We start from the raw sequence: 26,621 nt of genomic DNA on the forward strand, positions 1-26,621 counted from the left end.
CGAGATCTCAGGAACTACAAAAGGTAGAAAGTTGAGATTAAGAATACAGACTCCATGGACATAGACGCAGCGCAACTTTGTCGATTCATGTTGCCACGCCCACTCTAACGCCCACAAACCGCCCAAAGCTGCCACGCCCACACTTATGAAAAATGTTTTGATATTTTTTCATTTTTGTATTAGTCTTGTAAATTTCTAACGATTTGCCAAAAAACTTTTTGCCACGCCCACTCTTGCGCTCACAAACCGCCAAAAACTGTCAGTGCTGAAGACTCTTCTTCGCACTTCCACTAGCTGAGTAACGGGTATCAGATAGTCGGGGAACTCGACTATATCATTCTCTCTTGTTTTAAACTAATTATCTTGTCCACCCGGGGGCGCCATGAAGTTTTTAATTAGTTAATTAAAAATATTAATCGAACTTTGGTGGCAAGAATAATTAGGTTTTAATTTCGGAACGACGACAACGAAAAAATGGGTGTGCTCGGGTTGAATTCAATTTTCAACTTCATCTTCTATTTAACATATATGTTCTTGGGCCTAGCTTAACAGAGGTTGGCGAAGACGGGGCGAATTCGCAAAGAGCGAGAGAGAGCTTCGCCCTAAACTAACTTACACTAGACTTCAAATTTTTTTTCTACTTCACATGCCAACAATAAACAACAAACCATAAACAATGACCGACAATATGAGTTCAGCCAACAGTCATAATAATCAAACAGATTATTATAATATCTAGGTTTAAAGGTACAACTTCAACCTTGTTGATTACATTAGCAGTGGAGTCCACTGACTTAACATCTACTAGACCCATGTTTAAAAAGAAGTTTTTTCCTAATAAAGTTCTTTCTGAATATATTGGGTCTGGATATAATGTACTTATAGTATTGTTAAATGACATTTACTTATTTGTTTTGATGTGCTTTCATATCTATTTTGTCTTCTATTTCTTTTTTTGTTTTACAGTTTTCTGCCTATTGCTTCGCATAGCTTTACGGGCTATACATCTTACCAGGCAACTCGATTGTCGCTGGGTAATACAAACATTAGTTCTTAGTGGGTATACATGATTTGTTTTTCAAACATCTAGAAATTTTAATAGAAGTGACTGTTTTCCAGTGGTGTCCCGATGTTGTACTCCGCTACTCGGCTCATACAGGTCATCTGGGGTGTTTTGATTTTTTTCTTTGGGAATCCAGTCGTTGACGCAGTGGACGGATAGTTCACCGCGTTTACTTCTTTTCACAATCCAGTCGTTGACGCTGTGCACGGATAGTTCACCGCGTTTACCTCTTCTGACAGTCCAGTTAATTATGTAGTTGTTTGCGCTATACTCGCAGTATGGTGAATATACAGGCCCCTCGCAGTCTGCGGGGCATTTCTTTGTTATTTAAAACTGAATCGATATGTTCGAGTTCAGCATGAAATTTTATGGCTATTTCCCATCTCAGGAAAATTACAGCTTTCAGTGTTTATAAAATTTGAGACTTTCGAGTTCTGAATCTGTTTTTTAAACCGCTGCGTTTCTTTTTCGGTTTTTCATTCATTGTTATTGGTTGATTGGAAGGTGTCTTTTTGATGTTGTTGATTCCATTTGTTTACTTTTCTTTAGAGTTTTGCATATTTTCGTTTCTTTTTATATTTTGTTTTTTTTAGCTTGTCAATTTTGTCGCTGTTTTTGATACATTTGATATTGTTTACTCATTTTTTTTTTTTTAATTGTTTTAAGTAAAAGTTCTTCTTTTTTTTCACAACACTTCACATCACGTATTATTCTCAGATTGAGGCTCCTGCCTCACGGTTGCTTAAAAATGTCTCTTGTATTCTATTAACACTGAAAAGAAAAAACGTCCTAATTCGAAGAGTCTTGTTTTTATATTGACTTCTTAATATCTATGTTCTTAATATCTACGCTGTCATATACATAGCATGTATTTATGTATATGGAGTATATAGCTGAGAAACAGCGTTGAGAGAGTACGCGCATGTATATATCAGCGGTTGGTCAGCGTGGGATAGCTGACTCCGCACTTAAGCTGTTTTGATTATGAGTGAGGTCTCATGTTACATACGCACTTGCGTTCTGCTGTGCATTACAACAAAGTGCTACAATGTGTATGATTGGCATTTAGTGTATTACGTAGACAATATATGCGCTTACTACAATAGATTATATCCTATTATCGCTTATTCTGACTCTCTGCCGTTTTTAAAGCGATCAATACTAACGTTTTTAACATATTTTTAGATCTTATATATATATATTTCCTTGTCCTTTACTGTCTTCTATATCGCGTCTATCTTCCCGCGATTCGAGCCGTACGATACACGGCAGCGCCCCTCGGTCGGTTGGCCGGGAGGTGTAGCTGTTGAGCTGCAACTGCTGCGCAAAACGAGAAGTAACCAGATGCATCTGGGAGCCAGAATCAAGAAATGCCCTGCAGGGTATGAATAACTACTACCCATGGCATGCTGAAGGTTCTCTAATTTCTGATATTTCCGGTTTTTCAAAAATCTATAGAATTTTTATATTCTATCCATAATCGTTTGTGTACCATCATCCAATCTTTGCAGCAGCATGTAGAGCAATCCGCAATTTCCTAAATAGTTCCTAAGGTTTCCAAAGCGCGTATGTGTAAGTTGACCTTGCCCGAAAACTTCCGAAGTTTATGCGCCAAAGACGAATCTACTTTCTTGATTACGATTATTAGAATTGGGTTTATTGAGTAAATCTAAAGCCACTGGGTAATTGGCCGACGATATGTCTAACGACTTAAGGTTCTCAAGTATTGCCGCATTTTAATGTTGGATAACTCAGGGTCCTAGTCTATAATTGTATAAAACATCGATATAAATTCCGCATACTCCGTGTATCCTCCGGCGAACGAAGGCAACTTCAGCTCTGGAACACGGGAACGTTTAGCCGTGTTGTAAGCTGTAGAGTCATTGTGACGCCAGATAGGGCTGTTTATCTCTAAGGTGTGGACCTGAATATCTCATTAAATTCATATCGGAGTTGGCTGCCGATTTAATTAAAATTGAGAGCCCCTAGCAAATCTTGATGACGCCCATATGCAGTTTCAATTTGGTCAATCAGATGCAACCGCACATCTAAAACAATCAAATTGACTAAACCAATTTTATCCACAGTTACTTCACTGGCAATAAAAAGGTAGGCACACGATAAAAAGGTAGGCACATCAGCAATGGACATGTTATTATTCTTAAACTACGTCTCAGCTTTACACAAAAACCAAACTTCTTAGACATTTATCGGTTACATAATAACCGATAAGTGCGCCAACTAAACGCTTGTCTGTATGTTTGTCCGAAGTTATGCGCGGTCAAACAGCGAAGAGAAGGGGCAAAGTGCGTGCAAAATAACGGAATCGGCTGCTTAACAATTGTCGGTCTGCAAACCTTTATTCTGTAGGCGACAAACACTGACTTCTTGTTATTATTGCACTTCAGGGCAGAAAATTCCTTAATTTATTATTATTTGCAAATCTGCAAAAAAATATTACTTCGGGGTCACCAATGTTTGCGCTGCTAGTTTTTTGCACTTAATATTCCAATTAAACGGCCTTAATTTGGAAAACGTTAAAAATTGTATTTCTTGGGAATTTGCGCTTAGAATAGCGGTGACAACAACAAAACGACAACTGCAAACGCAGACATCGACTGGCCATTCTCCTACCAACAAATCAAGAAAGAGCACGCTCTTGCTCCCCCGCTCTTCTAGCTCCGACACAAGCCCCGCTACCCCCAACAACAACAGCTGGAGCAATACCGGCAGCCTGCTCTATCTCGTCGTCGGCTGCACCCGCTCACCTCTTACTGAGCCAGCGAAAGCAAAACCGCACGCAACAAACGGTACTGCTACACTACCAGCAAAACGAAACGAAAACGTAAACGTAAAAGCTGGGTCGACCTGGCAGACTGGAATGGACCGCTACATTACAATAAAGCGTAAGCTAAGCCCGGAAAATTCAGATTCAGGAAACAAGCCGAAAAATACACGCGACAATTTTACCCTGATCAACAATGTAGGCCCTGCAAATACCAACAGATGCTGGCAGATACCGCTGAGGACGTGCCACTGGGATCCGTTGACACCGAACCGAAGAACCAATATACATCCGCGAGAAGAGCACAAGCGGTCTGGTAAATACTTTAATCGAGCTCATTGGAAAAGTCACAAAATACCACAAAAGTCACAAAAAAACCGGCTTTTACACCTACCAGCTTTAATGCAGCAAGGGAATACAAGTAGTACTGAAGGGCATTGAGTCTGATGTTACGCCCGAAGAGATAACTGAGGCGCTTAAGGAAAAGGGGTTTTACGCCAAAAGCGTGTTCAACATCAAAAACAGGAACAGGCAGCCACAACCACTCTTCAAGATTGAACTTTTACAAGAAAACAATAATCTTAAAAAAACGAGGTTCACCCAATTTACAAACTCAAGCTCCTTCTGCACCGTAGGATCACAACAAACTGACAAGAATACGGCCACACGAGATCGTATTGCACACTTCGCCCGGTGTGCGTAATCTGCGGAGATCTCCACACACTGTCAAACCAATAAAGAAAATGCAAGCGACAAAAAAATGCAATAACTGTGGGGGCAATCACACAGCAAACTACAGAAGCTGCAAAAAGCTGAAAAGCCGTCTTCACAAAAGAATAAACACGGCGAGGGCACACCAAGGAACATTTACGCTGACACCATCAGAAACAAAACCAGAAGTATTATTTTCGAAAGCAACAAGCTCCGCTCCATGGCGTATACCCACCACTAACAAGATAACATTTGCTAACGTTTTAAAATCAGGGATGACGCCTCCAACCCAAAACACACAACAAAACTATAGCACAACTGAACAGCAAGAAACAAAAACTGAAGCCATGATGCAAGCCTTACAACAGAGCATGATGTAGTTTATGACATTCATGAGGACCACCATTCAAGACATGATGCGTAACCAAAACCCTTTGATACAAATGCTTGTAGCCCAACAATCAAAAGTAACAATGTCTCCCAGAATCTGTTGTTGGCGATGAACCACTTTAGGGCCCTGCCCTTCAGCAGTTCCGGCATGGCTCGTGGGATTTGGTTGATATCCAGGCCGTACGTCATTGCTGACCACTCCACCTGTTCCATAACTCCAATGGCTTGTCGTGACCGTCGTACCGGAAGCTCCACTCCCGCACCTGTTTCGCCACCTTTGCGTAATCCGGAGGGGCTACCCTTGCGATGTCTCGCCGATCGCGGCTGGGCTCCCGCCTCTCCCTTCTCTCGCGGCTGCTTTCCCGCCGTTCACTCCCGGTTTCCTGCCTTTCGGGTCTGCTCCCGCTGATGGAGGCCAGATGGAGGCATGCTGTGGACATCGAGGCTCCCCACCAGGCCTTCCACACCGGTGACTTTGATTTCCGGGGCCGGTCTCCTTGCGTATTCCCTTTCCAACGCCTCCAGTATGGCGACTGTTTCGGGCTCGTCTGTGGTCTGCTGGATAAATTCGGACAGCGTCCTCCGCATATCCTCGACCAACCCTTCGAGCTTAATGCCTAGTGCGCTTGCTATTGCGGGAAAGTCATCCCTCTTCAGGCTGTATAGCCACGATTTCCCCATCTTCTCCTCTGTTCTTTTTGATCAGGACAATCACGGTTGGGCGCCAGATGTAACGAACTGATTTCCTTATTTCTGCTCACTACGAAATGCAACGGCTAGCTCAGAGATTTTGTTTGTTCGTCCCACCAAATTTATGATTTGTGTGAATGCCCGACCAAGAAGAAGACAGATTCTCAGATTTAACAACTTTTATTTGGCGTCACTTGCTGAACAGGATTCGGTGATCCTCGCCGCTGGATGCACGTCGTTGCTCCGTCGTCGTCCTTCCGTCGTACGCCTGCGTCACTGCCGACGGGGATCCGTACCGGCTCGCCTGGGGCTTAGGATGTTATGGGGCAGGGTGTATCGTCCGCGAGCTAAGCTAGCGCTCCACTCCGAACCACCGTGCGACCACTGACTCCACCGTCCCTTCCTGCGTATGCCAGGCACTTGTTGCCCTCGCCGAAGGATAACCTGCGGGCTCGATCGGGGCTTAGGATGTTATGGGGCAGGGTGTATCGTCCGCGAGTTACGCTAGCGCTTCCCTCCGAACCACCGTTGCGACCACTGACTCCACCGTCCCTTTCTGACTACGCTAGGTCCTCGCCGAAGGATAGCCTGCGGGCTCGACCGGGGCTTAGGATGTTATGGGGCAGGGTGTATCGTCCACGAGTTAAGCTAGCGCTTCCCTCCGAACCACCGTTGCGACCACTGACTCCACCGTCCCTTTCTGACCACGCTAGGTCCTTGTGTTTGCTCGTCCTTCGCTGATCTTCACGTGCGGCGATCCACTCTGGATGCCCGCTTGACGCACTTGTGTTACCTTCGTTTCACTGTCACTCGGTATCGACTCTTCGCGTACTTCTTAGCTTTCCGTATGGCTGTATGGCCCTTCGCGTACTTCTTCTCGACTGTCTGGCTGTAAGGCCCTCGCGTACTTCTTCTTGACTGTCCCCAGCTGCGCCGGCGCCGTCCCTTATATCGGCTGCGGGAATCCCGTTATTTCCCTTTTTGCACACGGCTCGCTCGGGTCCAAGGTCCAAACATGTCCCGTTAGTTCACGGTGCGTCCTCTTTGTGCCTGTACAAAGTCCGCACCGTTACCGTATGACCTCTGCGCCCTTGGCGGGTTCGAGTCCAAGGTCCAGCGCGGTACCGTTAATTCACGGTCTCTCCGCTTTGCCGGGGTCCAAGGTCCATTATTTACCGTTCGACCTGACCGCCCTTGGCTCCTCTCGCATTCCAGCCGTCTTCGCTGTTGCTACGCCGATCTCCTGCACCCGGATTTGTGGGGAGTTTTAAGACTCCTCAAATAGTTTAAAGCGATTGTGAATTTGGTTTAGTTACGTAAGAATCACGCCATGTGGAGTTGAGTGAAAATGATGAGCCGAGGCAAAGTGTGTAAGAGGAATTAAGTGGTTTTGTTTGCGTGATTTTTTTTTTTGTGTCTATCGCTGCCGCTAAATTTCGAAGAATCCATTTTTTTTTTGATTTTTCTTATTATTTGTTTTATACAAAATAAAAAAAAAGTGCCAGAACATTTTCAGGTTCTGCAGGAAAGCGCTTTCTTTGAGGACCGCAGCTGAACTAAGTATGGTGAGCAGAAATTTTATTTTTTTTATATGACTCTACCCATTATTTATAAATTCATCCGCGAATTATTAATAAAAAAGAGAAGAATATAAAAAAAAAAGAATTTATAACTTTAACCGAAAAACTTTAGTGCAGCCGAATAATTCGTCTCTAACTACTCAATGTCTCACCAATACTTGAACATGGTTAAAAATTACGGTGTGATAATTTTTGCCAAGCGAAAGGCCTGATTCTTCTTCCAAAAGAAAATTGAGAATGTCTTATTTGAATTAATTTGATTTTCTTTTAAATTCTCTATCAAACTATATAAAAGTAAACAATGTCATTGCTCGCGGGTTTTTATTGACCACATTTAAACAATCATAGTTGTTTTAAAAAGTGGGATAATTTTTATTAAGACCATCATATTTGCATTATTCTTATATTTATTAATATGTTAAGCAAAAAACCATGGATCATTTATTTTTTATTGTAGCGTTAAAATAAATGTTATAATGTTCTAATTTTCAAAATATCCCTTGACCCACCGTGACATGGATCCTTGAGACTCCTGGACCCAGGAGAAGCCGCCCAAAAAATAAATGATAAGCAAATGGATTTGCCGGGCAGTATGGCGGCCAAAGGTAGGGAGGGCGAAGCGTTCTCGAAGTCATCTGAGAATTTTGCAGTCTGGGGTCCCCAAGTGAGGACAATGTGTATTAAAACCCCTTTTATTTTGATTCCCGTTACTCGTAGAGTATAAGGGTATACTAGATTCGTTGAAAAGTCAAGCAGAAGGAAGCGTTTCCTACCATATAAAGGTCATTGATCAGGATCAGTAGCCGAGTCGATTTGGCCATGTCCGTCTGTCCGTCCGTTTGTCCGTCCGTCTGTCCGTCCGTCTGTCCGTCCGTCTGTCCGTATGAACGTCGAGATCTCAGGAACTACAAAAGCTAGAAAGTTGAGATTAAGCATACAGACTCCAGGGACATAGACGCAGCGCAAGTTTTTCGATTCATGTTGCCACGCCCACTATAACGCCCACAAACCGCCCAAAACTGCCACGTCCACACTTTTGAAAAATGTTTCGATATTTTTTCATTTTTGTATTAGTCTTGTAAATTTCTATCGATTTGCTAAAAAAGCTTTTTGCCACGCCCACAAAACCACCAAAAACTGTATGTGCTGAAGACTCTCCTTCGCACTTTGAATAGCTGAGTAACGAGTATCAGATAGTCGGGGAACTCGACTATAGCGTTCTCTCTTGTTCTTTCTGTGTTTCTGTTAACTTTTGGGCTAAGATAGGTAGTAGTCGTCTCTCGTAATTTAGCTGTCACATTCACGCGATTTCTTTTTTTTTTAATTTTATAATGATAACGCAGCGCGAATGAGGTAGCAAAGACCTACACCAGTCGGAGAGCCCAGCCGGAGAACATTTGAAGTCAACATCTAGCTGCTGTATGTTTAATGTTCGTTACATGAGTAAACGCTCAAAAATAAAATACAAAAATAATCTAATTCTTTTTAAATTTAAATCAGATCAGTCACGAGTGACGTTAGGTAAGTTTATGAAATTCGGTATCTTGTTTCGCGTGTTTACAAATTCAGCTGTTTTGTATTGCGCTTTTATATTTAAGAGCACGCACATAGGGTGTGCAAAATATCTTTGAATTTTCTCTCAATTATCAAATAAATCTGTTGGATATACATATGTATGTTCAGATCGTTTCGATCCTTGAATGATTTGTCACATTACGGCAAACAGTTGATCGACGTGAAAATAACTGATTTAAGGGTGTCGTCTGGATTTCAAAAAACTACACATGATATTTAAACAACTTAATTTTAAGAACGTTGACTAAAATTAAGTTTAAAAAAATGATGTATTGTTTCCAGGTTCTGATGCTGAAATATCCTGACGATAAATATCCTGACCTCGTCGCACCGGCAGTGGTGCATTCAACGACGCGCAAGTAGTACATTTCAGCACAATTTCATCCGTTTTTTTTTATTTTCTTTGAGTTTAAGCAATAATAAATCAAATTAAAAAAATTTTGTTCATGTGTAGTTTTATTGCAATCGATTCTTGAATAAGAGGCCCGAAATTTGAGCGCGAAGGTAGACGACACCCTTAAGCAACTAGTTGGAAGATTGAAGACACGTATACTTGGATATAGTTTTAAACATTGGGAAATTTGAGAATATTACTCTTCATTTTAATTGCAATATTTAATAATAATTTTTATAATATTAATATTAAAATTAAAACAAGTTTAGCGTTTTAACAATTAAAATCCGGAAGTTCCCGAATGCTATTTAGATTCAGCCAAAACTTATAAAACTAAATGTGGACATGAATTTCATCAGTCCTGTATTGCAGGGTTCTCCAAGACTCATACCACATGTCCTACTTGTCAAACCGTTTGCTTTAAAAAACCAGGAACTCCTTCCCGAAATACGAGACAGCGGAAGGGCCAGGTGATAATGTGCTGAGTTCAGTACCTTCAGGGCCATCTCAGAGTTAATCACAGAGTTAAGTACGATCAAAGGTGCTGTACAAAGCATGCAAAACGAATTGCTGGCCATGTTAACGGGCAAAATGTCCCTGTTAATAGATACAAATCTTGCAGCACGACTTCCGTCATCCGTGGTGAATTTTGGTGTTCCAGAAGAGAGATCCGATTTAGGACAACAAATTTCCGTGGACCCCATGGGATGTCGAGTTGGGTCTGGGAGAGAAACTCCTAGAAGTTTTACATCCGATTTTAGACAGTTGGAAGTAGTGTATTACGTAGACAATATATGCGCTTACTACAATAGATTATATCCTATTATCGCTTATTCTGACTCTCTGCCGTTTTTAAAGCGATCAATACTAACGTTTTTAACATATTTTTAGTTCTTATATATATATATTTCCTTGTCCTTTACTGTCTTCTATATCGCGTCTATCTTCCCGCGATTCGAGCCGTACGATACACGGCAGCGCCCCTCGGTCGGTTGGCCGGGAGGTGTAGCTGTTGAGCTGCAACTGCTGCGCAAAACGAGAAGTAACCAGATGCATCTGGGAGCCAGAATCAAGAAATGCCCTGCAGGGTATGAATAACTACTACCCATGGCATGCTGAAGGTTCTCTAATTTCTGATATTTCCGGTTTTTCAAAAATCTATAGAATTTTATATTCTATCCATAATCGTTTGTGTACCATCATCCAATCTTTGCAGCAGCATGTAGAGCAATCCGCAATTTCCTAAATAGTTCCTAAGGTTTCCAAAGCGCGTATGTGTAAGTTGACCTTGCCCGAAAACTTCCGAAGTTTATGCGCCAAAGACGAATCTACTTTCTTGATTACGATTATTAGAATTGGGTTTATTGAGTAAATCTAAAGCCACTGGGTAATTGGCCGACGATATGTCTAACGACTTAAGGTTCTCAAGTATTGCCGCATTTTAATGTTGGATAACTCAGGGTCCTAGTCTATAATTGTATAAAACATCGATATAAATTCCGCATACTCCGTGTATCCTCCGGCGAACGAAGGCAACTTCAGCTCTGGAACACGGGAACGTTTAGCCGTGTTGTAAGCTGTAGAGTCATTGTGACGCCAGATAGGGCTGTTTATCTCTAAGGTGCTGAATATCTCATTAAATTCATATCGGAGTTGGCTGCCGATTTAATTAAAATTGAGAGCCCCTAGCAAATCTTGATGACGCCCATATGCAGTTTCAATTTGGTCAATCAGATGCAACCGCACATCTAAAACAATCAAATTGACTAAACCAATTTTATCCACAGTTACTTCACTGGCAATAAAAAGGTAGGCACACGATAAAAAGGTAGGCACATCAGCAATGGACATGTTATTATTCTTAAACTACGTCTCAGCTTTACACAAAAACCAAACTTCTTAGACATTTATCGGTTACATAATAACCGATAAGTGCGCCAACTAAACGCTTGTCTGTATGTTTGTCCGAAGTTATGCGCGGTCAAACAGCGAAGAGAAGGGGCAAAGTGCGTGCAAAATAACGGAATCGGCTGCTTAACAATTGTCGGTCTGCAAACCTTTATTCTGTAGGCGACAAACACTGACTTCTTGTTATTATTGCACTTCAGGGCAGAAAATTCCTTAATTTATTATTATTTGCAAATCTGCAAAAAAATATTACTTCGGGGTCACCAATGTTTGCGCTGCTAGTTTTTTGCAGCTTAATATTCCAATTAAACGGCCTTAATTTGGAAAACGTTAAAAATTGTATTTCTTGGGAATTTGCGCTTAGAATAGCGGTGACAACAACAAAACGACAACTGCAAACGCAGACATCGACTGGCCAAGTAACCTTCTCCTACCAACAAATCAAGAAAGAGCACGCTCTTGCTCCCCCGCTCTTCTAGCTCCGACACAAGCCCCGCTACCCCCAACAACAACAGCTGGAGCAATACCGGCAGCCTGCTCTATCTCGTCGTCGGCTGCACCCGCTCACCTCTTACTGAGCCAGCGAAAGCAAAACCGCACGCAACAAACGGTACTGCTACACTACCAGCAAAACGAAACGAAAACGTAAACGTAAAAGCTGGGTCGACCTGGCAGACTGGAATGGACCGCTACATTACAATAAAGCGTAAGCTAAGCCCGGAAAATTCAGATTCAGGAAACAAGCCGAAAAATACACGCGACAATTTTACCCTGATCAACAATGTAGGCCCTGCAAATACCAACAGATGCTGGCAGATACCGCTGAGGACGTGCCACTGGGATCCGTTGACACCGAACCGAAGAACCAATATACATCCGCGAGAAGAGCACAAGCGGTCTGGTAAATACTTTAATCGAGCTCATTGGAAAAGTCACAAAATACCACAAAAGTCACAAAAAAACCGGCTTTTACACCTACCAGCTTTAATGCAGCAAGGGAATACAAGTAGTACTGAAGGGCATTGAGTCTGATGTTACGCCCGATGAGATAACTGAGGCGCTTAAGGAAAAGGGGTTTTACGCCAAAAGCGTGTTCAACATCAAAAACAGGAACAGGCAGCCACAACCACTCTTCAAGATTGAACTTTTACAAGAAAACAATAATCTTAAAAAAACGAGGTTCACCCAATTTACAAACTCAAGCTCCTTCTGCACCGTAGGATCACAACAAACTGACAAGAATACGGCCACACGAGATCGTATTGCACACTTCGCCCGGTGTGCGTAATCTGCGGAGATCTCCACACACTGTCAAACCAATAAAGAAAATGCAAGCGACAAAAAAATGCAATAACTGTGGGGGCAATCACACAGCAAACTACAGAAGCTGCAAAAAGCTGAAAAGCCGTCTTCACAAAAGAATAAACACGGCGAGGGCACACCAAGGAACATTTACGCTGACACCATCAGAAACAAAACCAGAAGTATTATTTTCGAAAGCAACAAGCTCCGCTCCATGGCGTATACCCACCACTAACAAGATAACATTTGCTAACGTTTTAAAATCAGGGATGACGCCTCCAACCCAAAACACACAACAAAACTATAGCACAACTGAACAGCAAGAAACAAAAACTGAAGCCATGATGCAAGCCTTACAACAGAGCATGATGTAGTTTATGACATTCATGAGGACCACCATTCAAGACATGATGCGTAACCAAAACCCTTTGATACAAATGCTTGTAGCCCAACAATCAAAAGTAACAATGTCTCCCAGAATCTGTTGTTGGCGATGAACCACTTTAGGGCCCTGCCCTTCAGCAGTTCCGGCATGGCTCGTGGGATTTGGTTGATATCCAGGCCGTACGTCATTGCTGACCACTCCACCTGTTCCATTAACTCCAATGGCTTGTCGTGACCGTCGTACCGGAAGCTCCACTCCCGCACCTGTTTCGCCACCTTTGCGTAATCCGGAGGGGCTACCCTTGCGATGTCTCGCCGATCGCGGCTGGGCTCCCGCCTCTCCCTTCTCTCGCGGCTGCTTTCCCGCCGTTCACTCCCGGTTTCCTGCCTTTCGGGTCTGCTCCCGCTGATGGAGGCCAGATGGAGGCATGCTGTGGACATCGAGGCTCCCCACCAGGCCTTCCACACCGGTGACTTTGATTTCCGGGGCCGGTCTCCTTGCGTATTCCCTTTCCAACGCCTCCAGTATGGCGACTGTTTCGGGCTCGTCTGTGGTCTGCTGGATAAATTCGGACAGCGTCCTCCGCATATCCTCGACCAACCCTTCGAGCTTAATGCCTAGTGCGCTTGCTATTGCGGGAAAGTCATCCCTCTTCAGGCTGTATAGCCACGATTTCCCCATCTTCTCCTCTGTTCTTTTTGATCAGGACAATCACGGTTGGGCGCCAGATGTAACGAACTGATTTCCTTATTTCTGCTCACTACGAAATGCAACGGCTAGCTCAGAGATTTTGTTTGTTCGTCCCACCAAATTTATGATTTGTGTGATTGCCCGACCAAGAAGAAGACAGATTCTCAGATTTAACCACTTTTATTTGGCGTCACTTGCTGAACAGGATTCGGTGATCCTCGCCGCTGGATGCACGTCGTTGCTCCCTCGTCGTCCTTCCGTCGTACGCCTGCGTCACTGCCGACGGGGATCCGTACCGGCTCGCCTGGGGCTTAGGATGTTATGGGGCAGGGTGTATCGTCCGCGAGCTAAGCTAGCGCTCCACTCCGAACCACCGTGCGACCACTGACTCCACCGTCCCTTCCTGCGTATGCCAGGCACTTGTTGCCCTCGCCGAAGGATAACCTGCGGGCTCGATCGGGGCTTAGGATGTTATGGGGCAGGGTGTATCGTCCGCGAGTTACGCTAGCGCTTCCCTCCGAACCACCGTTGCGACCACTGACTCCACCGTCCCTTTCTGACTACGCTAGGTCCTCGCCGAAGGATAGCCTGCGGGCTCGACCGGGGCTTAGGATGTTATGGGGCAGGGTGTATCGTCCACGAGTTAAGCTAGCGCTTCCCTCCGAACCACCGTTGCGACCACTGACTCCACCGTACCTTTCTGACCACGCTAGGTCCTTGTGTTTGCTCGTCCTTCGCTGATCTTCACGTGCGGCGATCCACTCTGGATGCCCGCTTGACGCACTTGTGTTACCTTCGTTTCACTGTCACTCGGTATCGACTCTTCGCGTACTTCTTAGCTTTCCGTATGGCTGTATGGCCCTTCGCGTACTTCTTCTCGACTGTCTGGCTGTAAGGCCCTCGCGTACTTCTTCTTGACTGTCCCCAGCTGCGCCGGCGCCGTCCCTTATATCGGCTGCGGGAATCCCGTTATTTCCCTTTTTGCACACGGCTCGCTCGGGTCCAAGGTCCAAACATGTCCCGTTAGTTCACGGTGCGTCCTCTTTGTGCCTGTACAAAGTCCGCACCGTTACCGTATGACCTCTGCGCCCTTGGCGGGTTCGAGTCCAAGGTCCAGCGCGGTACCGTTAATTCACGGTCTCTCCGCTTTGCCGGGGTCCAAGGTCCATTATTTACCGTTCGACCTGACCGCCCTTGGCTCCTCTCGCATTCCAGCCGTCTTCGCTGTTGCTACGCCGATCTCCTGCACCCGGATTTGTGGGGAGTTTTAAGACTCCTCAAAATAGTTTAAAGCGATTGTGAATTTGGTTTAGTTACGTAAGAATCACGCCATGTGGAGTTGAGTGAAAATGATGAGCCGAGGCAAAGTGTGTAAGAGGAATTAAGTGGTTTTGTTTGCGTGATTTTTTTTTTTGTGTCTATCGCTGCCGCTAAATTTCGAAGAATCAATTTTTTTTTTGATTTTTCTTATTATTTGTTTTATACAAAATAAAAAAAAAGTGCCAGAACATTTTCAGGTTCTGCAGGAAAGCGCTTTCTTTGAGGACCGCAGCTGAACTAAGTATGGTGAGCAGAAATTTTATTTTTTTTATATGACTCTACCCATTATTTATAAATTCATCCGCGAATTAAGGCAAAAAAAAAGTGTTAGTTCAAAGAAAAAATAAAAAAGAGAAGAATATAAAAAAAAAAGAATTTATAACTTTAACCGAAAAACTTTAGTGCAGCCGAATAATTCGTCTCTAACTACTCAATGTCTCACCAATACTTGAACATGGTTAAAAATTACGGTGTGATAATTTTTGCCAAGCGAAAGGCCTGATTCTTCTTCCAAAAGAAAATTGAGAATGTCTTATTTGAATTAATTTGATTTTCTTTTAAATTCTCTATCAAACTATATAAAAGTAAACAATGTCATTGCTCGCGGGTTTTTATTGACCACATTTAAACAATCATAGTTGTTTTAAAAAGTGGGATAATTTTTATTAAGACCATCATATTTGCATTATTCTTATATTTATTAATATGTTAAGCAAAAAACCATGGATCATTTATTTTTTATTGTAGCGTTAAAATAAATGTTATAATGTTCTAATTTTCAAAATATCCCTTGACCCACCGTGACATGGATCCTTGAGACTCCTGGACCCAGGAGAAGCCGCCCAAAAAATAAATGATAAGCAAATGGATTTGCCGGGCAGTATGGCGGCCAAAGGTAGGGAGGGCGAAGCTTTCTCGAAGTCATCTGAGAATTTTGCAGTCTGGGGTCCCCAAGTGAGGACAATGTGTATTAAAACCCCTTTTATTTTGATTCCCGTTACTCGTAGAGTATAAGGGTATACTAGATTCGTTGAAAAGTCAAGCAGAAGGAAGCGTTTCCTACCATATAAAGGTCATTGATCAGGATCAGTAGCCGAGTCGATTTGGCCATGTCCGTCTGTCCGTCCGTTTGTCCGTCCGTCTGTCCGTCCGTCTGTCCGTCCGTCTGTCCGTATGAACGTCGAGATCTCAGGAACTACAAAAGCTAGAAAGTTGAGATTAAGCATACAGACTCCAGGGACATAGACGCAGCGCAAGTTTTTCGATTCATGTTGCCACGCCCACTATAACGCCCACAAACCGCCCAAAACTGCCACGTCCACACTTTTGAAAAATGTTTCGATATTTTTTCATTTTTGTATTAGTCTTGTAAATTTCTATCGATTTGCTAAAAAAGCTTTTTGCCACGCCCACAAAACCACCAAAAACTGTATGTGCTGAAGACTCTCCTTCGCACTTTGAATAGCTGAGTAACGAGTATCAGATAGTCGGGGAACTCGACTATAGCGTTCTCTCTTGTTCTTTCTGTGTTTCTGTTAACTTTTGGGCTAAGATAGGTAGTAGTCGTCTCTCGTAATTTAGCTGTCACATTCACGCGATTTCTTTTTTTTTTTAATTTTATAATGATAACGCAGCGCGAATGAGGTAGCAAAGACCTACACCAGTCGGAGAGCCCAGCCGGAGAACATTTGAAGTCAACATCTAGCTGCTGTATGTTTAATGTTCGTTACATGAGTAAACGCTCAAAAATAAAATACAAAAATAATCTAATTCTTTTTAAATTTAAATCAGATCAGTCACGAGTGACGTTAGGTAAGTTTATGAAATTCGGTATCTTGTTTCGCGTGTTTACAAATTCAGCTGTTTTGTATTGCGCTTTTATATTTAAGAGCACGCACATAGGGTGTGCAAAATATCTTTGAATTTTCTCTCAATTATCAAATAAATCTGTTGGATATACGACATATGTACGTTCGTACATATGTATGTTCAGATCGTTTCGATCCTTGAATGATTTGTCACATTACGGCAAACAGTTGATCGACGTGAAAATAACTGATTTAAGGGTGTCGTCTGGATTTCAAAAAAACTACACATGATATTTAAACAACTTAATTTTAAGAACGTTGACTAAAATTAAGTTTAAAAAAATGATGTATTGTTTCCAGGTTCTGATGCTGAAATATCCTGACGATAAATATCCTGACCTCGTCGCACCGGCAGTGGTGCATTCAACGACGCGCAAGTAGTAAATTTCAGCACAATTTCATCCGTTTTTTTTTATTTTCTTTGAGTTTAAGCAATAATAAATCAAATTAAAAAAATTTTGTTCATGTGTAGTTTTATTGCAATCGATTCTTGAATAAGAGGCCCGAAATTTGAGCGCGAAGGTAGACGACACCCTTAAGCAACTAGTTGGAAGATTGAAGACACGTATACTTGGATATAGTTTTAAACATTGGGAAATTTGAGAATATTACTCTTCATTTTAATTGCAATATTTAATAATAATTTTTATAATATTAATATTAAAATTAAAACAAGTTTAGCGTTTTAACAATTAAAATCCGGAAGTTCCCGAATGCTATTTAGATTCAGCCAAAACTTATAAAACTAAATGTGGACATGAATTTCATCAGTCCTGTATTGCAGGGTTCTCCAAGACTCATACCACATGTCCTACTTGTCAAACCGTTTGCTTTAAAAAACCAGGAACTCCTTCCCGAAATACGAGACAGCGGAAGGGCCAGGTGATAATGTGCTGAGTTCAGTACCTTCAGGGCCATCACAGAGTTAATCACAGAGTTAAGTACGATCAAAGGTGCTGTACAAAGCATGCAAAACGAATTGCTGGCCATGTTAACGGGCAAAATGTCCCTGTTAATAGATACAAATCTTGCAGCACGACTTCCGTCATCCGTGGTGAATTTTGGTGTTCCAGAAGAGAGATCCGATTTAGGACAACAAATTTCCGTGGACCCCATGGGATGTCGAGTTGGGTCTGGGAGAGAAACTCCTAGAAGTTTTACATCCGATTTTAGACAGTTGGAAATTCCGGTTCAGCAGTAGTCCAGACGGAATTAGCGTTGATAACTTTATTTATCGGTTCCAGGCTCTGACAGACCAGACACTGGAGGGTAATTATTCGATCCATAGTAGCAATGCCAGTCTATTATTTAATGGAAATGCTAGAGAATTTTATTGGAGATGCCACAAGCGGACTAGAGATCTCCAGTGGGACCTTCATTGCACTGCTCTAAGAAAACAGTTCCGGGACTCTCAGACTGATTTCGACAGGAAGCAGCGAGAAAAAGAAAAGTTCGGCAGTTTCTACGATGCGGTGATGGAGATGATGGACAGTTTGGACATGCCGCTGGCTGAAATGGAAGTGGTCGAAATTCTAAGCGGAACTGAGGCCAGAAATAAGGCATGAAATTCGAACTGTGGAAAGGTTGCGTGAAATTTGTCATCGTAGGGAAGATTTCCTAGAAAAGGTTGTTATCAGTTGTTATCAAAAAAAGAAATGGAAAAAGGAAAGGAAAAACCAAAAGATTTAAATTAATCTGGAATTCGATGAAAACCAATAATTCCATACGTTTCAAAGCTAATGATAATCGTCCTTATGCAGAGGTTAGATTATTAGATAGAGTAGTGATAGGGTTGTTGGATACAGGTGCTGCTATAAATGTCATCTGTGGAAAGTTGGCTGAACAAATTATACGGAGTAGAATTAAATTCAAAAGCGTAATAATGGTGGCTCACACAGCCGATGGGAAAGACCAGGATGTCATAGGAAAGCTAAAAACGGAAGTGACGTTCAAGGATATATCCATAGAACATGAAATTCACATCGTGCCGTCCTTGAGCCAGGACTTATACCTAGGGATACAGTTTTTCCATATTAGTAGCAGACAGCCACGTTCTGTCCGAAATTCAACTAATCAATCTCAGGGAGGTGATTGCTAAAGTTCCCTCATTTGCGGAATTCGGATTGGGAAAAAATTCGTTAATTTCTCATGAAATTGATATAGGCGAAGCGAAAGCGATTCAAATTGATATAGGCAAAGCGAAAGCGATTCAACAGCGGCATTTTCCCGTATCTCCCGCTGTCGAAAAGTTGTTATATGCGGAGGTAGACCGTATGCTGGAAATGGGAGTGATAGAAGATCCCGCTGTCGAAAAGTTGTTATATGCAGAGGTAGACCGTATGCTGGAAATGGGAGTGATAGAAGAGTCACAGAGTGCTTGGTCGTCAACAGTAGTTCTTGTTTAGAAACCTGGGAAAGTCCGGCTGTGTCTAGATAGTCGCAAGGTTAATGTAGTGACATAAAACCCGATTAGTTTTGAAACCCATCTACGAGTGTTAGGCCATACGGACTGATCCAGAAAAGATATCAGCAATGGCAGAGTTCCCGCTTCCGAAAAGTTTAAAATCTCTCCGAAGCTTCCTAGGAATGGTAGGGTGGTACCGAAAGTTTAAAAGCAATTTTGCTTCGGTGGCTGCTTATGCATTAACAGATTAAGTCCAAGGAAAAGTTTCAGTTGACGCTAGAAGGTGAAGCAGCATTCTATTAGTTGAAAACTAGGCTATGCTCGGCACCTGTGTTACGCCGCGCAGATTTTAGCAAACCTTCTTTTGTACAGTGCGATGCAAGCAAAACAGGAGTAGGTGGAGTCTTTGTACAAAAGACTGATGAAGGGGACGAATCTCCAATTGCGTTTGTGTCAAGGAAACTAAATAAAGCACAAAGGAATTATTCTGTCACCGAGCAGGAACGTTTAGCGGCTATAATCTGCATAAAACGGTTTAGGCCTTATATTGAAGGACATGAATTCACAGATATTACACACCATGCCTCGCTTAAGTGGCTTATGTCCCAGACAGACTTACATTCTCGTCTAGCTCGATGGGCATTGAAGCTTCAAGGTTTTCATTTTAAAATAGAGCATTGTAGTGGGCGTTTAAATGTGGTTCCATATGCTTTGTCAAGGGTAAAACGAGGCAGAACTAGCAATTATTAATGTCCAGTCACCGCATTTTAAAACAGAGGAATATTTAAGGCTGGTAAATCGAGTAGAAGAAAATCAAGATAAGTTGCCAGATCTAGGGGTGGCGGATGGATTGGTGGATAGAAGGTCTAACAATGCTACTGGGGATCCACTGGACGATACTTTCATTTGGAAATTGTAGGTTCCCAAGGAACTGGTGCCGGAGATTTTGAAGAAGTCCCATGACGACCCCCTCGCTTCGCATGGAGACGTACATAAAACATTGGAAAGGATTCGTAGGTATTATAATTGGCCTGCTCTGATTAACGACGTAAAGAACCACATTCAATCCTGCGAAGTGTGTAAGACCACGAAGCATACATATAAAACGCAACATCCTCCAATGGGTGTGGCACCCCAGTCTCAGCGGTTCTTTCACCGTCAGCAGCTAAGCAGTATATGCAGTGCTCTTCATTCCGCCCTACATTCAGCCATAGGGACTACCCCATATTATATGGTATTTGGGCAGAATTTTATTTCATCCGGAGCATCCTATAAACTGTTAGGTTAGTAAGGAATATTAGAAGATAGGTCTGCAATGCTCACGCGGGATGATTCCTTGGAGTTGGTCAGGAATGAACGGCAATACAATTTGCGGACCAGAGAGATTGCATATAGCGAGGGACAATAAGTGTACCGAAACTATTTCATGCAGAGTAGTTTTCCGACTGGATACAGCTCAAAATTGGGACTGACGTATCTTAAGGCCAGGGTCCGAAAAAGATTGGGAAACTCTTGCTACGAGCAGTTTCATGTCAAGGACATTAAGCAGTAGGCTAAAAGAACTACAAGCTTGTTGGTGACCATCCTTCGGGTTTTGGACCTTTAGTCTGCTCTTGGGAGGGGGGCTTTTTTGTAGCGCTTGTAGTTGGCCCAATACCGTAGGTGTCGTGACGCCATCTAGGAAGGAGGTTTGGGTGAAAATGAGGCAGAAGGAAATGGGCGTCAGTCCTAACATAAGTTACTGTCAACCTTATCTAAAGGTTCCCACGGGCTCGGCTTGGCGTTGATTATTGAAGTGTCTATAAGTAGACGGGGGACGATAAGAAGATTGCAAAAAAAAAACCTAAAACCTAAGCCACCGCTATACACCGCGCTGAGCCCTAGATGGCTCGGCGATTGGTAAAAAGAGGAATTGGAGTGGAGATTCTAGCTGGAGCGGGACGGAGTTCCAAAAACGACAAGAGAAAAAGCTCAATATGCCGCCGCCGTTTGAGTTTTTCGCAGAGCAATGCAGTTGCAGCGAAGCCGCCGAATCGAGCCGATCTGCTGCGTCGCTGTCGTTTCTGTGCCTAAATTGGCAATATGATTTAGTCGCCGAATAAACGAAAAAAACAAGAGAGAATGCTATAGTCGAGTTCCCCGACTATCTGATACCCGTTACTCAGCTAGTGGAAGTGCGAAGGAGAGTCTTCAGCACTGACAGTTTTTGGCGGTTTGTGGGCGCAAGAGTGGGCGTGGCAAAAAGTTTTTCGGCAAATCGTTAGAAATTTACAAGACTAATACAAAAATGAAAAAATATCAAAACATTTTTCATAAGTGTGGGCGTGGCAGTTTTGGGCGGTTTGTGGGCGTTAGAGTGGGCGTGGCAAAAAGTTGTTTGGCAAATCGATAGAAATGTACAAGACTAATACAAAAATGAAAAAATTTTAAAACCTTTTTCAAAAGTGTGGGCGTGGCAGTTTTTCCCCTGTCTGTGGGCGTTGCAAAAAGGTTATTGGCAAATCGATAGAAATTTACAAGACTAATACAAAAATGAAAAAATATCAAAACCTTTTTCAAAAGTGTGGGCGTGGCAGTTTTTGGCGGTTTGTGGGCGTTAGAGTGGGCGTGGCAACATGAATCGACACACTTGCGCTGCGTCTATGTCCCTGGAGTCTGTATTCTTAATCTCAACTTTCTACCTTTTGTAGTTCCTGAGATCTCGACGTTCATACGGACAGACGGAAGGACAGACGGACAGACGGACGGACAGACGGACATGGCCAGATCAACTCGGCTACTGATCCTGATCAAGAATATATATACTTTATATGGTCGGAAACGCTTCCTTCTGCCTGTTACATACTTTTCAACGAATCTAGTATACCCTTTTACTCTACGAGTAACGGGTATAATAACCGGAAAAGTACCGTCGGGACCCAAAATCATTTAGAAAACACAATTTTTTTTTTTTTGAAAGCCAACTGACATATCTCTCTTGAGCCATAAATGAAAAAAAAGTGGTGAACAAAAAAAAAAAATAAAATCTACGGGAAATGTCAACTGCGTTCTAAAACTAAAAGATGTTAATGGGAGAAATGTTGGAGCCAGGGAAAATTTAAAGAAAAAGCTGGAGAAATTAATTTTGGTAAGTGTATAGTTTTAAGCGATTGTGAATTTTTTTTAGTTACGTAAGAGTTACGCGATGTGGAGTTGAGTGAAAGTGATGAGCCGAGGCTAAGTGAGTGAGAGGAATTGAGTGGTTTTGTTTGACTGATTTTTTTTTGTGTGTCTATCCCGGCCGCTAAATCTCGGAGATTCAATTTTTTTGTATATATTTTTCTTATTATTTGTTTTATATAAAATAAAAAAGTGACAATTCAATGCCTCAAAAATGTCGGGGATTTTTTTCACAGCATTTTCAGGTTCTCCTGGAAAGCGCTTTCTTCGAGGACTGCAGCTGATTCTCAATCAAAACTATATAAAAGTAAACAATGTCATTGTAGCGTTAAAATAAATTTTATTATGTTCTAATTTTCAAACAAGAGAGAACGCTATAGTCGAGTTCCCCGACTATCTGATACCCGTTACTCAGATGGCGTGGCAGCTTTGGGCGGTTTGTGGGCGTTAGAGTGGGCTCGAATCGACAAACTTGCGCTGCTTCTATGTCTCTGGAGTCTGCATGCTGAGTCTCAACTTTCTAGCTTGTATAGTTCCTGAGATCTCGACGTTCATACGGACGAACAGACGGACATGGCCAGATCGACTATAGATCGGCTATTGATCTAGATCAAGAATATATATACTTTAATATATATACTTTATATGGTCGGAAACGCTTCCTTCTGCCTGTTACATACTTTTCAACGAACCTATGTAGTATACCCTTTTACTCTACGAGTAACGGGTATAAATATCCTTTGACCCACCGTGGGGTGCCGGGCAGTATGCCGGCCAAAGGTAGGGAGGGCGAAGCGTTCTCGAAGTCATCTGATAATTTTGCAGTCTGCGGTCCCCAAGTGAGGACAATGTGTATCAAAACCCTTTTTTTTCTGTGTTTCTCGGTTTTTACAGAAGCTAAATTGCGAATAATGTTATGTTGCTAATAGAGTTTGATTCGATTATATGCATATCAGCCTTGTATTGAAAAAAAAGAAATACAGCAGCAAGAATACTCCGTATCATTTTCGGAAGTTGTACAAGGCAATAGGAAGTACTTTGACTAAAATATAGATATATTGTTGTGCAATGATATCCATTGAATTAACTTCGATCAGATATTTTGTTGAATATATTATTAAGGAATCCAGGGATCCAAATATTTGTCAAATACACAAAAAATTTTGAAAATATTTTTAATATAAAAATTAATATAAATAATTTTAAAAATAATAAACAACAAGTGTGTAAAAAGTTTTAGATTTTTAAAAGTTAGATAAAGTAATCATTTCTCATAATGGTTTTACGTAAATAACGAATATTATGTGCTTAAAAGAGATCTCTTAAACAAACTTATAAAAGTTTTACCTTTTAAGTGTTAAAATAAGGCTGTGATAGCTGATAGTCAAAAAAAGCCAGCTAAACTCAGAATTCTATCTCATAAATGAAACAAGAGAGAACGATATAGTCGTGTTCCCCGATTATCTGATACCCGTTACTCAGCTAGTGGAAGTGCGAAGGAAAAATTTCAATACTGGCAATTTTTGGCGGGTTGTGGGCGTGGCAAAAAGTTTTTTGTCAAATCGATAGAAATTTACAAGACTAATGAAAAAATGAAAAATGTTCAAAACATTGTTCAAAGTTGTGGGCGTGGCAGTTTTGGGCGGTTTGTGGGCGTGGGCATCAATGAACAAACTTGCGCTGCGTCTATGTCCCTGGAGTCTGTATGCTGAGTCTCAACTTTCTAGCTTTTATAGTTCCTGAGATCGCCAGATCTGGCTGAAATAGCCAGATCGACTCCGCTATTGATCCTAATCAAGAATTAGTATGCTATATTAAAATGGGTGAAAAAAAAATGAAAAGTAAATCTAAGTAAGTAAATTCATTAAAAAAAAGACAGGAGCTTTAGAACAAAAAGACAAAAAGCACTGTTAAGAAACTCTCACTCGTCATTCCAGAAAAACTGAGAATTATGACCCTAAAAGATATATCGATTTGGAAAACCTGTTTGCCACGCCCATTTATCGTATTTATTTTAATAGCTCATATACATATATATTTCATAAACTGAAAAAAGTTTTAAGTTTTTTTGTATCATTTTTAGCCTCTATAAAATAAATCATTATAATTTATTAGAATATAAATTAAAATCTGATGACGTTAAAATATAAATCAGGGTATAAGACATTAATATCATTTGGTTGCAAAGTTATTGCAAAATTAAAAAAAATTATTTTCGTTTTGGCGGATTTAGATCCGTGATGTCTTTATTTTTCTTTGGAAATCATTTATAAAGTCAGTCTAGGAAATTTTGAATCCATATGTGACTTTAAGTAGTAAAAATTGGAATAGAGCCGAAATTCTTTATTTAATTAAAAAAAAATTAAATTTATCACAAATTAAATGCTTTGAATTGGAACCTTACGAAACAGTCGGGATTTCGAAGTATTGTATGCACATATTATTTACACATACAAAACATATGTCACCCTATTAAAAAGGGTATTAAAAACCATTTTCTTAAAATTAAAGCCAAAATCTTTTATAATTCATGAGTTCATTGTTTTAAAATATAGAAATGAGCATGTGTCCATTCTATATGTTCTTTCTTTGTATTTTTAAAATCGAGAACGTTGCAAACCAAAATCTGAAATGCCAATTGGATGGTCTTGATTTGACCGTATATAAACAATATAATAACATTTGAATAATATTGTTGTCAAATACGTGCATATACTGTTGAATTATAACAATACAAAATTAAAAATAAACTATTTCATAATTTTTGATAAAAATAATAAGATATAAACCGTTATTCAAAATGTAAAAGGACCTCATACTTACAATCTTACAAAATATTGGGATAAATGTGAAAAGGTTGCTTTTAAATTGTCGAATGATAACAAATATTCAACTAACCTTTTAGAATAAGCCCTATGACAAAAATATGTGAAACTTAAAAATAATTTTGGTGTTTTTACTCAACTTAAAATACACTTAAATGTAACTCAATAACTTCAATAAAACGTACTTAAAAAATGTGCTCGCCTGGATTATTGGTATGTTTAAAAATTCTTTCCATAAATTTATTTCCTGTTTCAGTATATCAATTTCTAAAGATTTTTGTAAACATTTTTTTAAGGTAACACCTTTTGCTAAATGCGTTTCTTGTTTTTGATCAGGATAACAAACCAGTAATCAGATTATAGAGACGCCAATCAGTCCAAGTTATTTTTTCAAATTATTGCCACGCCCGCGTTAAGACGTATATATGTATGTACATGTTACAAAGCATACATGTTGGGGATGCTTATGATAATAAAAATGTAAGTGGACTTATATGGAAAATCATAAAGGGCGATATTTTTATATCGTTTGACAAATATAATTTAATTTAAAGATAGCCCAGCTTTGTGGCCTTAAATATATAGCTAAGTTTAGTGATTGTTAATGGTTGAATGTTTACCATGTTATTAGTTGAGTAAAACAATATACTAAATTCATCGAAAATGATGTACCAGCGTACAGTGGCCCCTTAGATACTTTTTGGTTACAAAAATCAAAACTCTTGAACCAGTTGAGATATTTTCATAATTTATTTTTAAATGAAAGGTACCTTGCGATGTCATACATACAATATGGTGTGATAAATAGTAAATTCGAAAATTAATGTTTTTGGAGGCAGTTTTCTCAATTTTTATCCAATTTCCACAAATACTTTAATATGGTACATATTTAATGTTTTAAAAACAAAAAATAAATATATTTTAAAGAAAATATTTTTTATTTATTTTTATTTTTTTTTTTGTCAATTTTGATCTATTTTTACCTTTTTTTGCACTTTTTGTTCAAAATAATCATTCAATTTTACTTCATTTAATATTTTTGAAGATTAGTTAATCATTATACATTCATTTAAAATCATTACAATGTCAGGGATTGAAAAACAAGCCGCCAATACTTGAAAAAATGTATGCCCGCCATGAACCTTCGTACGGCGCAGCGACTGCGCTTGTAGCAGAATTTGCACTAAGCCGCGCGTTTTTTACGCTGATTTGAAAGTATCTTTTGCCTTGGAAATTCGGGGTTGGACGTGGGGGGACCTGATCTCTTTTGAATATGATAAAGAACATATTCATGAACAACACCAACACCTTTACAGAGATCTGATGACCCTTTCCATAGAGACCATAACCAAGCCGATCGGTTACATATTTTACCTAAAAATCGTCCGCAAAGTCGGAATGTTCTATAAAAAACACCTGCTTCTTTTGCAACCCAAAAAAGGTTCAACTTTGAACACGTGTAACTTCTAAAATACTGAACCGATTTGAATCATTTTTAAGATTCAACCCCTTTGAACTATTACCTGCCGATATCTCATGCAACGATCCGTTGTCATCAAAAATTTGATTTTT

General features: G+C 40.8%; 1 protein-coding gene across 1 annotated transcript in view; it reads left to right on the top strand.

The window, feature by feature from the left end:
* Positions 1–24,742: 24,742 nt before the first annotated feature.
* The window catches only part of LOC122625476 (dipeptidyl aminopeptidase-like protein 6), a 418,811-nt gene continuing 416,932 nt past the window's right edge, over positions 24,743–26,621 (top strand). Inside the window, exon 1 of the mRNA XM_043805573.1 lies at positions 24,743–25,262. The gene's annotated coding sequence lies outside the window, so the exon portion shown is untranslated. The remainder of the gene's footprint in view (positions 25,263–26,621) is intronic.

Source organism: Drosophila teissieri, unplaced genomic scaffold (genome assembly GCF_016746235.2).
Source record: "Drosophila teissieri strain GT53w unplaced genomic scaffold, Prin_Dtei_1.1 Segkk10_quiver_pilon_scaf, whole genome shotgun sequence".
NCBI classification, from domain to species: Eukaryota; Metazoa; Arthropoda; class Insecta; order Diptera; family Drosophilidae; genus Drosophila; species Drosophila teissieri.